The sequence below is a fragment of the Acomys minous genome (assembly GCF_964271855.1).
Source record: "Acomys minous genome assembly, chromosome: 16".
Classification (NCBI taxonomy): Eukaryota; Metazoa; Chordata; class Mammalia; order Rodentia; family Muridae; genus Acomys; species Acomys minous.
This window is the reverse complement of record NC_140498.1, coordinates 93,994,657-94,010,150: the sequence shown is the minus strand read 5'-3', so window position 1 is coordinate 94,010,150 and position 15,494 is coordinate 93,994,657. Positions and strand designations below refer to the sequence as shown.

Sequence of the window (15,494 nt, the reverse complement as noted above, 5' to 3'; positions counted from 1 at the left end):
CTCTGCTTCCCGAGTGCTGGGATTAAAAGCACGCACCACCACGCCCGGTGAGACTTTGAATTTTTAAACAATGTTGAAATTGAAAACTATGGGGACTTTCGAAGTTGCACTGAACGCGATTTGCACACTGATGTGGGTACAAGCCTGTGGAACCAGGGCATGTAGAATGTGGTGTTTGGATGAGAACGGCCAGTCCCTTTGCCTTCTCCGGGTCCAGCTGCTATCCGTAAAGGGGGCAGCTTGAACCAGAGGCCTAGCAGAGAGGAGGAGAGAGAGATGGAGTGAGACCGGTTTGTCCTCTAGGGTACTGTGTGACCTATGGGAAATGACTTAGCCGCTCTGGTTCAAGCAATTATTTGTGAAATGGACAGGTCAGAGCAGCTGCCGTCTGTGTGCTGCTGCCACTGGCTTGCTCACTGGGAATGGCTGGTAGCGCTCTGGGGGGTCAGGCGGTGCTGTGGTTTGAACGTGTACTTACTGTGCAGGGGCCGGGAGCACCAGCAGGGTTAAGGGGAGGAGGGGTGGGGCCTTCAAGGGAGGATTCTGTCTTAGGTGCTCCGTGCTCCTGCAGACCGAAGCCACTGCCGCTGACAGGCGGAGCTCAGCCCTGTCCCCTCTGCTCCTGTGTGGCTTTACCGCTTTCTCCCCACCATGGGCAGCAGGAAGTCTGCCAGACACCAGTTCCGGACCTCTTCCCACCTCCAGAACCCAGAGCCGCATAAACTTCTCCTGCCTATGAACCACCTGGCTCTGGGTGTCCCGCTGTAGCTGCAAAGACAAGGACAGGAGGTGAGCGGTAAGGTCTAATTGCCCAGGACCCTGAGGCTCAGCTGAGATGGCACCCCCCTCTGTCTCTGCCTTTATCCTCCGCTCCCCTTTCTCTTCCTCCTCCCCCCTTTCTTCCTCTCTCCTCCCTTTTCTCCCTCTATTACTACCCCCTACGTCCTCCCCCCCCCCATTTCCTTCCCTTCGCCTCTCTCTCCTCATCTGTAAGTCGTTTCAGGCAGCACGACTTTGTCTCAGCTGTCAGCCCTAGCTGGCTGCCTGTGCCTGGACACAACTTCCTCTCCATGGCCTGGGCATCCTCCTCAATCCTGGGCGAGCCACTCTTCTGCCGATGCATGATGCCCTCAACAGAACCATGTAATATGGGCCACCTACACCAAAGACTGCTGTGCCTTTCATCTGGAGGCCAAGGACTGGGATCCAGCTTGGGATCCAGGCTCTGTCATCTATTAGCTGGGTGCCACTCAGTGCCCCAATGTCCTTACCGACGAACAAGGGTAATGACATTGCCTGCCCACCAGCGCTGTCGAGGGGGAAAGTAGTACCAAGTACTGAGTGCCCAGTACCCTGCCTGGTTCTTGGCTACTGAGTGTCCAGTACCCTGCCTGGTTCTCGGCTACTTCAATAACCCTGTTGCTGTTGGTGATGATGCAGCAGATAAACGAGGCTCTATATTAGGTGCTGGGAACAGACTAGGGGAGAAAGCTCTCCTGCGAGCTCCTAGGCCAAACAAGGGACACCCTGCAGGCAGAATAGCACAGTACCTGCAGTGCTGTGGGAGCCCAGAGCCAGCTGTCCCTGACCTAGGAAGGCTGCCTTGGGTGAAGAAGGCGCGACAAGCCACCTGGCCACAACAGGGCCAGGAATAGCACTCGGAGATGACCAGCTGTGGGGAAGCTTCAGGTTGGTCAGGACTTAACTTCCCCAGCAGCCTGGTTTCAAGGCTGCATTTGCAGATCCAGCTGTGCTCCCAGCCAAGGGGTGGGTCCCCCCTAGTGGGCCGCTACCACCCAGGAGCCCAGCCTGCCTGGCAGGCGCAGCCTCCCGCCAGCGGGCCCCCACTCCACACAGCTGGCGCCCCCGCCCTCCGCAGGCTGCTTCCTGCTCCTCCCACCTCTCCTCGCTCCAGCTGTTTCTCCGGCGGAGTTCTGACCCTGCCCCACGCAGAACTCTGTTGGACAGAGTGAGGCTCTGAGGATGTTGCTGGGGGCTGTCCTCCGTGGGGCTCAGCGGAAATCTTACGTGAATGGAAGAAAAGCTTCCAAGCAAACAGCCACTACCAGAACAGCTGTGTGACCAGGAGACAGAGGCCAGGGCGCGAGTCGCCAGAGCCTTGAAGCCACAGGAGCCCAAGGGGAGAAGGTACTGCATTTGGTTCTGAGTCGGACAGAGGGCGGGAAAGGGCGCACTGGCAAGGACCGGAGCTCCTCTCTGGTGTGTGTCAAAGGAAAACTTTCTAGCCGTGAATCAGCTGGAAAACCAGCGTGGCCTCTGCAGGTCGGTCGGTGAGGGCGGATCCAGCTTGAAGCTGACTTGTGCCTAGCCGCAGACCACCTCCTTCAGGCGGCCTCTGTTCTTCAGCGGCTGCCGGCGATGCAGCTGCTGTGGAGTCCACTCCTCTTTCTGTGTTTATTGTTAGGAGCGAGCAGTGCTGCAATAGACACTTTATGGAATAGTTGTGCGTTGTGTATTTGGTCCTGTGGATACATTTCCATAGATGCCTCTGTGTGTGTGTGTGTGTGTGTGTGTGTGTGTGTGTGTGTGTGTGTGTGTTATCATAAGCCTTGAGGCAAGGTTTCCCACAGACCCAGAAGCTAGCCATTTTAGGTAGCCTAGCCACCATGGAGCTCAAGGTATCTGCCTGTCTCTGCCCCCCAATATTGCGGTTACAGGCACACGTGGCCATTCTCAGCTTTTTACATGGGTAATGGGGAATCGAACTTGGGGTCCTCAGGCTTGCTCAGCAAGCACTCTTATCCAATGTACCATCTCCCCATGCCTTCACTACCTACTTAAAAAAAAAAAAAAAGGTTTATACTGGGTGGAGGTGGCACACACCTTTGTGAGAGGATCGTTGTGAGTTCGAGGCCAGCCTGGTCCACAAGAGTGAATTCCAGAAGCTGGGCATGGTGGTGGCACACGCCTTTAATCCCAGCACTGGGGAGGCAGAGGCAGGCGGATCGCTGTGAGTTCGAGGCCAGCCTGGTCTATAAAGCGAATCCAAGACAGCCAAAGCTACAGAGAAACCCTATCTCAACAACCCCCTTCCCCCCAAAAAAGAGTGAGTTCCAGGACAGCCAAGGCTACACAGGGAAATCCTGTCCCAAAATGTTTATTTTATTTTATATTTAATTGTGTACACATACGTCAGTCTCTATGTGGGCTTGTGCTTGTGAATGTAGGCGCCTGAGACAAAGGGCATTAACTTCTCCTGGAACTGGAGTTACAGCTGGCTGTGAACTAACATGTCTATGCTGGCTTTGAACCTGGGTCTTCTGGAAGATCAGCTGGTACTCTTAACTGCTGCGCCATCTCTCCAGGTCCTCAGCACCCCCTTTTAAGACATGTGAGCCATCTGGCTGTGGCAGTCTCTGCCTGCTGACATTCCTTATAGGGGTGCGATAGCCTTGGAGCCTCCCCTGCACGAGGGCTGTCTGCCTCCTCTCTGAGATGCCTCTGCTTGCATCTCGTGGTTTTTTGTTTTTGTTTTTGTTTTTTTTTTTGAGGTAGACTCTTAACTGGTCAGGCTGGGCTGGCTGGCCCGTGAGCCCTGTGGATCTTCTGCCTCTGCCTCCCCAGCACTGGGATTAAAGTATGTACTACCAGGTCTGGCTTTTTATGTGCCTTCTGGGTATTTGAACTCAAGGTCTCAGGCTGGCAGAGCGAGTAGTCTCCCACTCACTGAGTCATCTCCCTGGCCCCTGGGTGTCACTATTGATGCTGATTTTCTGTGTGGCTCACTTGCTACCTCTGACTCTTTTGTGTAAATCTGACCCCGCCCTCATTCATGTTTTCTTATTGACTTCTAAGAATTCTTTACATATGGAAGGCAGGAGCCCTTTGGCCGAGCTCTCTGTTGAAAGCATCACACTCTCTCTGCCTCCATTCTAAGGGAGCCACCTACAGCGACCCAGGAAGAGCTACTTGAGAGTTTAACACTCCTGTATGTGGCTCAGAGAGGGCAGGTCACAGATCTGAGGTCACACAGTAAGGAAGTGGTCCAGGAGGTCTTGGGTCTACTCTGTATCTTGAGAAAACCTCAATTTCCCTGTCTCCCCCTCCTTCCCCTTTTAAAGCGTTCTTGCTTCTGTCAGGGGAAAGGGGAGGGGCCTTGTCTCTGTGCCCCCCCCCACAACTGCGCACACACTGTCTCACAACTCTTGTGTGTCTCCTAGCAACCTGTGGCTCCCTGAGGCTACAGCTCAGTGTTATGTCCCCTGGGTCGTCCATCTCCTGCACAAGAACTTATATGCAGGCCCAGTGTCCTCTGGGTCCATGGGGAAGCTGGACACCAGTTTTACCATCTGCAGAATGGGCTGGGAGAGTGGACTGTAATGCCGTCTCTTGGATGCTTGCTTATGAATGGCAGCATGAGGTGGGATTTTTGTTTTGTTTTGGTTTTTTGAACTCTTTATCGTACGAAATGATGAGGGTTCTGGTAAACACCCTGTTTGCAGATTAGAAACCCGAGGCCTCGGAAGGATTCCAAGGATAGACCTCCATAGACTGCACAGGGCTCGGCAGCTCCAGGGCCGGGTTTGTGCCTCAGTTTCCACATCTGTAAGATGAGGCTCTGAGCAGGAGCTACCGTGTAGGATTTTCACAAACAAGAAATGAGATCCAACCTGCCATCCTTAGCAGGCAGGGATCTGATAGGCTCTGATGTTACTCCTTACGTCCATGTAGATTCATAGAAACCACATAGAAGCCAATGCAGTGTGCATGTGTGTGTGTGTGGGGGGGCAGAGTATGACACTAGCTGTGTTCCTCTGTCACTGTCCACCTTATGACCATGGGACAGGGTCTCTAACTGAACCGGAAGCTCACTGTCTATACTACAGGTTGTCCATCAATCTTCCAGAATCTACATGGCTTTGCCTCCAAACTCTGGGATTACAACGCACATACTTACACCCGGCTTCCCTGCGCCCCCGAGACAGGGTTTCTCTTTGTAGACCAGGCTGGCCTTGAACTCACAGCAATCTGCCTGCTTCTGCCTCCTGAGTGCTGGGACTAAAGGCGTGCGCCACCACCTGTCTCATGGCCAGCTTTTTAAAAAAGATTTATTTATTTCTTATGCATACAGTGCTCTACCTGCTTGTACGCCTGCAGGCCAGAAGAGGGCGCCAGATCACATTACAGATGGTTGTGGGCCACCATGTGGTTGCTGGGAATTGAACTCAGCACCTCTGGAAGAGCAGTCAGTGCTCTTAACCGCTGAGCCATCTCTCCAGCCCTCATGGCCAGCTTTTAACATTGGGATTTGAACTCAGGTCCTTATGCTGACACAGCATAACTTCTCACCCCTGAGGCGTCTCCCCAGCCCCCACGGGTGTGGGTGTTGCTTAGAGCTTCATGTTTGTGAAGCAGGCCCTCTGAAACCGTCTCTTCAGAAGCATCCATCCCTCCATACTTGAGAAAGGCTGACTGGAGTGTTTCTCTGTTTTGCCCTCTGTCCGGGTTCCAATCGCTTTGCTGTGCACTTGAGTCTCTTTTTCCTTCCTAAGCAAATATCCAGAGACCTCCGTGAAGCCACATGGTCTGTGTCAGCAGCTGAGGCCAGGGTGGCTTCGTGGAGAAGTGAAACTCCGCCTTGTGGGACACAGCCTGTCCGATCGCACCGGTTTACCCCTGGGTGGGGCCTCGAAATAAAGCAGACAGAAAGACGTAACCTGAAAACCAGTTAAAAAAAACAAAAAACCAAAAACCAAACAGTTCCTCCCCGCAACAGAAAGGCGTCCCACCAGACTCCCTCTGAGAGGCTCCATAGCCCTGCAGAGTGGGCTGCCAAGTGCAGATCTACTCCACAGTCTCAGGAGATGAGTGTTCTAGACATTTGCTGGACTTATGCAATCGCAGGAGGGGCTTTTCCCACTCTCCAGCCATCACTGTATTCCCTCGGTAGGAAGCGCATGGTGTTTAAGTGTGTGCGAGCTTCAAATAGGCCCAAGCACACTTACCGTCCCGTACATGAAAAAGGCGGGCAGTTCTTTTTATCTTCTCTCATTCTTACCTTTTACTTATTTATTTAATTTTTCCCCCCACAAGTCTTAATCACGTTTGTTTCTCAGGCTGTCTCTAAATTACTGGATTCAAACAATCCTCCTGCCTCAGCTACCCAACAACTTGCGATGACAGGTGTCCAGCACAATGCCTGGCTTATGGAAGATATTTCTGAGTGGAGGATCCCCTGCCTTAGTGATTCAGTGTCCCAGCTCACAGCCCCTGTCTCCCCTCTGCTGATGTCCCTGTGGGCCCAGTGGTAGATGGGAAAGTGTGAAGGTACAACTCGGCTTTGCCCGGGAAGCACTGTGCTGCTTCTGGCACATAAGATCTAGCTTGGTGTGTTGCAAAGAATGCTGGGATTTGTAGTCTGGTGTGTTGCAAGGGATGCTGGGATTCGGCATTTTAGTGTGGGCAGCTCTTGCCCCACCATAACTGTGCCTAAGTCAGAAGAAGAAGACAGCTAACTGTCTCTGCCACAGATGTGGTGACCCCCTTGGCTCTCTTTCCCTCTTTATTCGATCTCACAGTGATGCCTGTCCACTATGCTCAGGTTCTCAACTTCTAAACGCAGATCCTTCCGGAATGTAGGCCATTTCTTGTTTCCCTTTCAGAAAGAAGAAACAGGAATAACCAAGTTATTCTGCACTCGGTTTAAGAGTTCAGTGGGGCGCACGCCTTTAATCCCAGCACTTGGGAGGCAGAGGCAGGTGGATCTCTGTGAGTTCGAGGACAGCCTGGTCTACTAAGTGAGTCCAGGATGGTCAAGGCTACACAGAGAAACCCTGTCTCGAAAAACAAAACAAAAACAAACAAACAAACAAAAAAACCAAAAAAGAGTGGGCCGTTCTCACACCCACACTCTCCTCAGGAGAGCCGTCTATAACCAGGTTAGGAAGATGGAATTTAGACAGGGAAAGGGGCTCGCTCACACAGCTCACAGGAACTGCGATTTGAACTCAGGAAACCCCACTGGTGTCTGATGGTCCCACTGCACGTGGGACACTCACAGATGGGTGTGCTATGTCCCTGCGTGTGTGCTAGTGTGCCTAGGGCGGGAATGGCCTTGGCTGGACTTCTGCAAGGCTCAGCTCAGGATCAATGTCACGCAGAGAAGGAACAGCGCATGGAGGTGTCGTGGCCGAGGCCGTGACTGGGCTAGGCTCATGGTGGGGATGAAGTGACGAAACCTTGGAAGAGAGAGAAGAAGCCAGAGTGAGTCAGGCCCAGTTCCTGTCCTTCAGCCTCTCGGGGAAGGGGAACCGCTTGAAACACAGACTTTCGTCCATTCGTTTAACCAGCCTTTACTAGAACATACTCTGTGCCAGATGTTGCAGAGCAAGATTCTTCCCCTCCAGGAGCCTTCATGAGGTAGTTAGACCACGGCCAGTGAGGTGCCGATCGGTGGAGTGACCTCCCAGAGGCTCCTGATGGGATGTTGCCCCCAGGTGGAACGTTCTGTGCTACCTCTAAGAGGGACCCTAAGCCAGCCCTGGGATGCAGGGAAGCAGCCTGTTTGTGGCAGCCATTTTGTGCTGTTTCTGGACTCAGGGGGCTGTGCTGTTTCTGGTTTAGGCCATAGTGGCAAAGCAGACAATTTATTTCTCTTGGACTCCCGGCCTTTTTGCAGCAAGGGTCACAGGTGAGATTTGTAAAGAGTGGAAATTTGGGCGCTGCCGAGAGGCGGCGGGCTTGCATCCCGCTGCCAAGGGAAGAAATGCTCCCAACAGAAGTCAAGAGGTCAGCAGAGGCTACAGAGCCAGCTGCTCCAGGGGTCAGTTCCCAGCCTCGCCCCGTGGCCTCCTCATCCCAGCTGCCCCCTCATGTGCACAGAGGGCAGAACGCAGCATGTGCCTCTCTGAGGAAGTGTGGGGCTTGAACTGTGCTTGGGCAGAGCCGAGCAGCCTTTGGCTCCAGGCTGGGCCCTGTGTCTGGGCTCTGGTGGGGGTGGCTGTGCTGTGGGGTACATGTGCTGTACAAATGCTGGAAGTACCCAGAGCTGAGTCAGCAGGGCTCAGGATCGCTTCTGCTTTCCTGGGAGACAGGTTCTAAGATCTCAGCCCAGGCTGGCGATGAGGTAGTTCTTGTGCAAGTGGGTATGGAAGTCTGATTCAGAGAGCAGCGTGCACACTGGGTGTTTCCTCTGGGAACTGAGGGTGACAGGGGCGTTGAAAGCATCGGGAGATACTGCTGAGCAACAGTAGGAGACGGGGCCCTCCAGCCGCGGGCCTGCGCTCTGGCTCTGCTTCCGGACCTCTGTCTCTTCCTCTCTCAGAGTTGCGTAGGTTGCTGTGCTCTTTGGCCTGTAGTCTGTGCTCGGTGAGGGTCAGGGTCACGGTTAAGGGCAGGTGTTCAAAGCTCGTGCCTGTTGGATGAACTTGTCCCAACAGTCTCCGAGTCCCTTTGTGTGAGGGGGGATGAGTTCAGGTGCACTGCTAGTGGCCTTTTCTGTCATTGTGACAAACAACATGACCAAAAGCTACTGAGCAGTTCCGGTCATGGTCCCATCACTGAGGGGGAAGTCAAGGCAGGAATCGGCAGAGTAAAGTTGTCCTTAATGCCTGCGGGCTCCCACAGACATGCTCCCAAGCCAGCCTTTCCTGGCTGAAGAGATGCCTCAGCACTTGAGAGCTCATCCTGCTGGTGCAGAGGACTTCAATAGGATTAGGAATCCGCCTCTACCTCCAGCTCCTGGGCGATGCAACACCTCTGGCCTCGGGAGGAGCTGTATACCCACGTGAGCACACGCGCGTGCGCACATGCGGTTGGGGAGGGGGAGGCGATCGCGGACACACACGACATAATTAAAAATCTAACAAAAGCCCCAAACTCTCCTTCCAGGTTCTTCCAGGTTACCAGTTAACTAGAACAGTTAACTGTCATGTTAACAGGTAACTCTAAACAGCTGGTAGCAGGCAGCTCAGCCTCCCCACCCCCAACCCCCACCGGTACCCGCACCCACAATTCCTGTAATCACAAATGCTGAGTGACGTATTGCTGTCTAAGAACAGGTGTGTCGATTCTGGGGACCAGGGTGCGGGCAAACTTTGAGGGACTGTCGGTCATAGCAAGGCACAGTGAGGGCGAACCTAAGTGTTTAGCGGGCTGGACTATTTCTCTCCCTCGTGATTGGCTCTGAGCACCGCATGGACCAATGAGCACACAATGGGTGTGGCCTGCCCGGGGTTGGTGGAGGGGGTGCGGTATGTGCCAGGCACGAGAAGTCATCAGATCTGATGCCAGCCCTGGACATGGGCACTGCAGAGGTGGGTTCAGGTCCCTGCGCTGCTGTGGAAGCGCACACCGATAAGTCCCCACAGGGCTGTTGTGAGTGTTACAGGAGGTGGCCTGTGTGTAAGAGGGCCTGGGCCCCTGAAGAGGCTCAACCCGATCACACAAGGCCCGAGAAAGCCTCATTCTCTGAAGTCTTTGTATCAGGCATAGGCAATTTCCACGCACGAGACGCCCTTGTGTCAGCTCCATGCTGGCAGCCGGATCTGCTGGTACTTTTGTCAATGAGGTCACATGCGTCAGCTGGGGTGGGAGCCAGCTGCCCAATCAGGCCTGTTCTCTGCCAACATGGCCGTCTCTTCATCCCTGCCACCCCGCGGCGCCACCCCCCCCCCCCCAACTTAGGAGTCGACCCCGGTGTGTCTTGCATGTAAGGTGATCACTCTGATTCTGAGCCTCACCTCAGCTTCAGCCCTTGTTTTTCTTTTTCTCTTATTTCAGGGGATGGGGGTGGCAGGGCTCGTGAAGTTGCTCAGGCAGGCCTTGAACTTGAGATTCTCCTGCCTTAGCTTCCTGGGTAGAAGGAATGACAGGCAGATGTCACAGGCCTGGTCTTTTTGGGCTCTTGACACCAGCACAACGTCACCCTTGCTTCAGTCCAGTGGCTAATGCTGGTGGCCGGCCAGCCCACGTTCAGAAGGAGGGGAGATGGAGTCAGGGGCAGGGTTAGGGCTGAGAGGATGGCGTGTGCACACTGTCAGGGGCTATTGGAGTGACTGTAAGACTTCTGACCAATAGACTTAGTCTCGTGGTGATGACGCCATCTGAGATGACCACTTTACCACCTGAGCTTGTCCACATCCCCACTTCTCAGACGGGAAAAAGGGAGCCGGGAGGCTGTGGGTGAGCCGAGAGACAGCCTCCGTTCTATTGAGCGCTTGCTTTGCTATATGCTCCCGGCAGGGCATCCGGGAGCAGCCCGCCCTGCCTGAAGAGCTCCTAGCTGGCAGGACACAGAGAGGGCCAGCATGTGGATGAGGAGCTGAAGGCGGCTGACTCGGGGCCATGTGGTAGAGTGGGCAGGAAGCAGGAGGGCTGCCTTGAAGGTCCCGCCCAGTTTCCAGGGTGGCCTGGCATGCTCCATCTTACCAGCACGGTATACCCGGCCTCTTCAGACTCAGTGCTTAAATTGGAAGTTGCGCAAACGGGAAGATTCCAGACAACCACAGCTAACTGAGTTTGAAATCTGAAGTCTGGGGCTTTATGTCCTGGGTTGCTCGGCCAAAAACCCGGTTGTCGGGAGGCCCTGGGAGGGCATTAGAGGCGGGGGTTCAGGGCTTGAGCTTTGATCTGCCTGTCGTGTTTGGTGATTCCTGGTACAGGCAGGCTTTGTCACAAACACACACACACACACACACACTGTGCCCCCCTACACACTATGCCCCCCCCCTCTCAGACACACACACACATACATACACACTGTGGCCACACACACTCACACACATGCACATATACTATGGCCACACAGGCTCAGCTGCCATCACAGAAACCAGTCAAAGAAAAAGAGACTGAGCTATGGGAGGGGCCTCTCTTGAGGGAATGTGGGCACCTTCAGTCTCTTTCATGACAGACCTGGACTCCCATGATCTGAGTCATAGAGAAAAGGGAGTCTTTCCAATATTGTCTGAAGGGACAGCTGCCTCTGGGCCAGATGCTGCCCAATGCCACTTCCTACCCCCAAAGTCACACCTTGGGACTGGCCACCTCAGACTGTTCTGACAGAATCTTATGACCCATGAATGGTCTTGCTTTACAGCCAGGGAAACTGAGGCCCAGATACAGTGTAAGCTTATTTCTCCCGCCATCCTCCATCTCACAACATCTTGATTAGCCAAACACAGGCAGCCATGGCCGGCCAGACTCTCAGAGCCTGAGGACTGGGGAGGTTCTTCAGCAGTGTCCTGCCTTCCCTCAGCAGGCGTGACAGTGGGTGCGGGGAGGGAAAGGGGGCCACTGGGCTGCCATGAGGATAAGTGAGCTTTACCTCATTCTGGGGAGTGTGACAAGATGCATGAGATGGTTAACGTTCATCGGGGAGTGTAGTAAGGCAGCCCTCTAGTGACACAGCCTCAGTTTCCCCATCTGGGAAATGAGTTGTGACAATGGTTTGGGAAGGAGAATTTTTTAAAAATATTTATTTATTTATTATGCATATAGTGTTCTGCCTGCATGTACACCTGCAGGCCAGAAGAGGGCATCAGATCTCATTATAGATGGTTGTGAGCCACCATGTGGTTGCCTGAAATTGAACTCAGGACCTCTGGAAGAACAGTCAGTGCCCTTAACCGCTGAGCCACCTCTCCAGCCTGGGAAGGAGAATTTTTGAGGGGGGAAAAGTCATCTTTTAAAAATCAATTAACTAATTATTTATATATTTGTATTTTCTATAGCCCATTCAAAGAGGTTGGAACCTGGCATGTGGGAATTAGGCTAAGCATATCAGTAGGGATGCAGGCCTAGCCCCTGAGTGTGTAGTTTTGGCTACTTTGTTGGTAGCCTACCTCAGAAATGCTTAGTCTCAGTGTTGGCTTGGCCTTGCTGTTAGTATCTGTGTTGCACTTAGACAGGATGTGGTGGGCAAACTGAGGCTGGGGCAGTGGCTCTGTGCTCTTTGGTGATCCGAAAAGGCTGGTGAAGCAGATGGTGGCTAGTCCTCTAGATGCCCTGGAGCTAACAGTATGGCCATTTGGCCTGCCCTGGGGAGGGTAGCGCCCTGTTTGTTCTCCCTGGGGTGCTGTATGAAAACACTAAGGCTCCCTGAGGACTCGTGGCTCCTTAGGGCTAGGGCTCTGGGTTGCTCCCCCAGAGAAGGATGCAGATGGAATGCTCGCATCTGTCTGGGGCCCCCCACGATCGCCTGTCCTCTCTCCCCCTTCCTCTGCCTCCCTTCCTCCCCCTCCCCCTCCTTCTCTTCACCAGCTGGAAAACCCAGCACATGTCTGCTCTCAGAGGAAGGGGTCTGGGTGGTTCCTCCCCTCGGGAGCTGCCTGTGGTGAGACCCCGCTACCAGGTTGTGGGAGGGAGCGTCTCTGCCGCCCAGCACACACGCCCAGCAGCCCTGCCTTGTATCCACCACATCCTGGTGCTCAGTTGTCACTGAGGGCTGCATGAGCAAGAGAGCGAGCAAGCCTGACAGCTGAGGGACACTCAGGGAACAGGACCTGGGGTGTCACTGAAGCCTTCGCTCTCCCTCAGGGAAGAACAAGCCTTAGCCATAATTATTGTGATGGCATGTAGTGTTTTATTTCGAAGGCATATAGTGTTAATTTGAGGGCGTGTGTGCAGGCATGCGTTGAACGGCTTGAGAAGTCCCCAGTCTTCCACACCATTGCGTGGGCTTTAAACATACATGTGGCTGTCGGTTGGGCATGATGGTCCATTCATGTCATACCAGCACCCAGGAAGCTGAGGCAGGAGGGTGGGGAGTTCACCCCAGGGCACCTAAGCTCCATGGTGAGACTCTACCTCCAAAATCAAACAAACAAACAAACAGAGTGGAAAATAACTTGAGCTTCCATAAGCCTCTGGGGTAGCTCCAGGGGTAGGTGGGGGGCTGACGTTGGTCTCTTGTCAGTTGGCTGATGAGGAACTTGAGGGAGGATTGCCTTGAGGTCTGAGGTAGTCCCCAGCAGATAACAGGTCTTCCTCTTGCCTTTTTCACCCCCTGAGGAGGTAGGAGCAGTGTCTTGCTCAAGACACACAGTGATTGGCCTGAAGTCAGCGTTTGAAGCCATTGTGCAGCCTTAACCACAGTGCTCACAAAGGTGTCACTGAACTGGTTCTGTTTGCATCTGTCACCTCTCGGTGGTGGTGGTGAGATTGGTTTCCTGGACAGCGATGACTCCTTGCTTGCAGAGCCCAGAGAACCTGGTGGGGGGACAGAAGTGAGTAGAAGAATATTCTTAGAAGTTCTACCGAGCACTGTTGCTCAGATACCCATCTTGGATGTCCCCAGAGGTAAAGACTGAGATGGCGGGTTTTGGTGGTCTCGGTGTGGTGAGGGTGTGTCTCAGTCAGGGCCCTGGTCAGGATGAGCCTGTTATTTATTTAAAAGTGGGACACTTTTTCCATTGGGAATTTTTTTTCTTTAAACAAGTTAAAGCTGTCCGGGAAATCATTATGTTTGGTTATAGAGTTTTGGGGTGCGCTTCTCCCCTAAATTTGTATTCCAGGCCAGCTTGTCACTCACCCAGCTCTTTGTATGAGAGTGGAGAACAAAAGCCTTAGGGTGTTTTCTGTTGCCGATAACTCCGTGCTGAGATCTGGTGAATGGCAGAAGAGGGGACTTTTGGGGTTCACTCTCAGCCAAGGCATAGAACAGTGCGATGAACAAGCCTGTCATCCAACAGTTAACAGCGACAGGGCTGGGAGCTGGCTCAGAGGGTACGAGCGAGTCCTCTGCAAACTTGAGACCTGAGCGTTCAAATTCCCGAGTCCCGTGTAGGAAGCTGCACTGGGGGCTGGGAGACGGGTGGGTTCTGAGCGGGCCCTGGCTGGCTGGCCTGTCCGCACCAGAGCCTCCCGTTCAGTGAGAGGACGTTCTCACAAGGAAGCGAGGTGAGAGGTGGGAGGAGGAGGAACCTGGTGTCCTGCTCAGGCGGATGCCCACACCCAGGCGTGCATACCACACGTGCAACACCAAGGATGCTAGCGGATGTGCTGGGCTCCGCCACAGGCTGTGTGAGCACTGTTGCTCTGGGGTTTGTTTTCCTTCACTTACATCCTGGTACCCACCCTGTGAGGTATGTACTGACTGTCACTACTTTACTTGGGGGTGCTGACTTATGATCTGAGAATCCAGCTCACTCAGGGAATAGGCAACAGGACCCGCCTTTAGCCTAGAGGCCAGGCTCCATGACCACCTATTGTCTCTAGGCTCTGAAGACCGCTTTGGGGCTCCATTCCTGGAGTCTCCATCTTTTTTTTTTTTTAAGATTTATTTATTATGTATACAGTGTTTGCTTGCATGTACATCTGTAGGCCAGAAAAGGGTACCAGATCTCCTTATAGATGGTTGTGGGCCACCATGTGGTTGCTGGGAATTGAACTCAGGACCTTTGGAAGAACAGACAGTGCTCTTAACCTCTGAGCCATCTCTCCAGCCCGAGTCTCCATCTTTTAGCTGTTTTTGTTGTTGTTGTTGTTAGGCAAGTTGGTAGACCCTTTTGAGCTTCAGTTTGCTCTCTGAGGTGTCGTCAGGGCTCTTGGGAGGCTGAGGACAAGTGAGGGGCTGGGGAGGAGCCTCAGGGTTAGGCAGCCAGAGTCCAGGGTTTCAAGGGTTTTCATTCCTGGCTGAGGACCCAAGAGGCCTTGGAAACCTGAACCAGCAGAGAAGTCACAGCCAGAACTCTTGGCAGGAGGGCAGGGAAGCAGAGAGGGGGACAAAGGTTCCTCTGTCAGCCACTTGGGGCCCTGAAGGGAGGCCCTGGTGGGAGAACCCACCAGTGTTCCAAAGAACAGGGCCAGGCTGGCACTGCAGTCTGCCAGGGATGGATTGCTCCTGGGCCAGCCTGGGAGATATCCTCCAGAGCCTTCTCGAGGGGCTTGGGGAGTGTCTTCTTCCTCCCCTGACCCCACACCCAGGGCTATTGCTGTTTTATTTTAGAATCAAATAAAAATGGAATGCAACTTCAAGTTGGCGGCCGCTGGGGTCCTCGGTGTGCCAGGTCACCTCCAGACCACCATCCTTTTCTTGTGCTCCCTGTGGAAGCTGCCTCTTTGAACCCCCACTACGCAGCTGTACCCATGGGGTTCCCTAGAGCCCAGGGATCCGTCTGACAAGGTGCACTGCAGCTCTCTGAATTTCTGTTCCCCAAAGCAGCAGCCTGCATAGATATGGAAACTGAGGGCCGGAAGTGGGACTAGCTGTCACCAACCCGAGTGAGGACAGAGATTTCTGTGGCTGTGCTGTATGTGAGGACCACATGTGTAGGGAGGATGCTCTCACACAGGTAAAGGGGCCGGCTTTGTTTCCTCACTATAGAAGTCCTTCAGGGGCTAGAGAGATGGCTCAGTCCTTAAAGGCTAGACTCACAGCCAAAAATATAAGAAGCCCTTGAGGGCCAGAGCACTTACGTAGCAGGCACAAGGCCCGGAGTTCCATCTCAGCCACCACATTCCAACAAAGCAAACAGGCATGTACAAAGGGTGACACAAAGGAAGCGTAAAAAGAACAAACAAACTCTGGTGCGATG

The 15,494-nt window shown here is 53.6% G+C and overlaps 1 protein-coding gene across 4 annotated transcripts in view; it reads left to right on the top strand.

Annotated features, from left to right (window-relative positions):
- Positions 1-767: 767 nt before the first annotated feature.
- Positions 768-15,494, top strand: part of CMKLR1 (chemerin chemokine-like receptor 1) — a 46,185-nt gene continuing 31,458 nt past the window's right edge. Inside the window, exon 1 of one of the 4 annotated variants that reach the window (XM_084761436.1) lies at positions 768-789. The gene's annotated coding sequence lies outside the window, so the exon portion shown is untranslated. Of the gene's footprint in view, positions 790-1,895; positions 2,149-7,357; positions 7,381-8,779; positions 9,021-15,494 lie in introns of those variants that run through there. The other 3 variants (XM_084761431.1, XM_084761437.1, XM_084761433.1) reach the window with 3 other exon arrangements.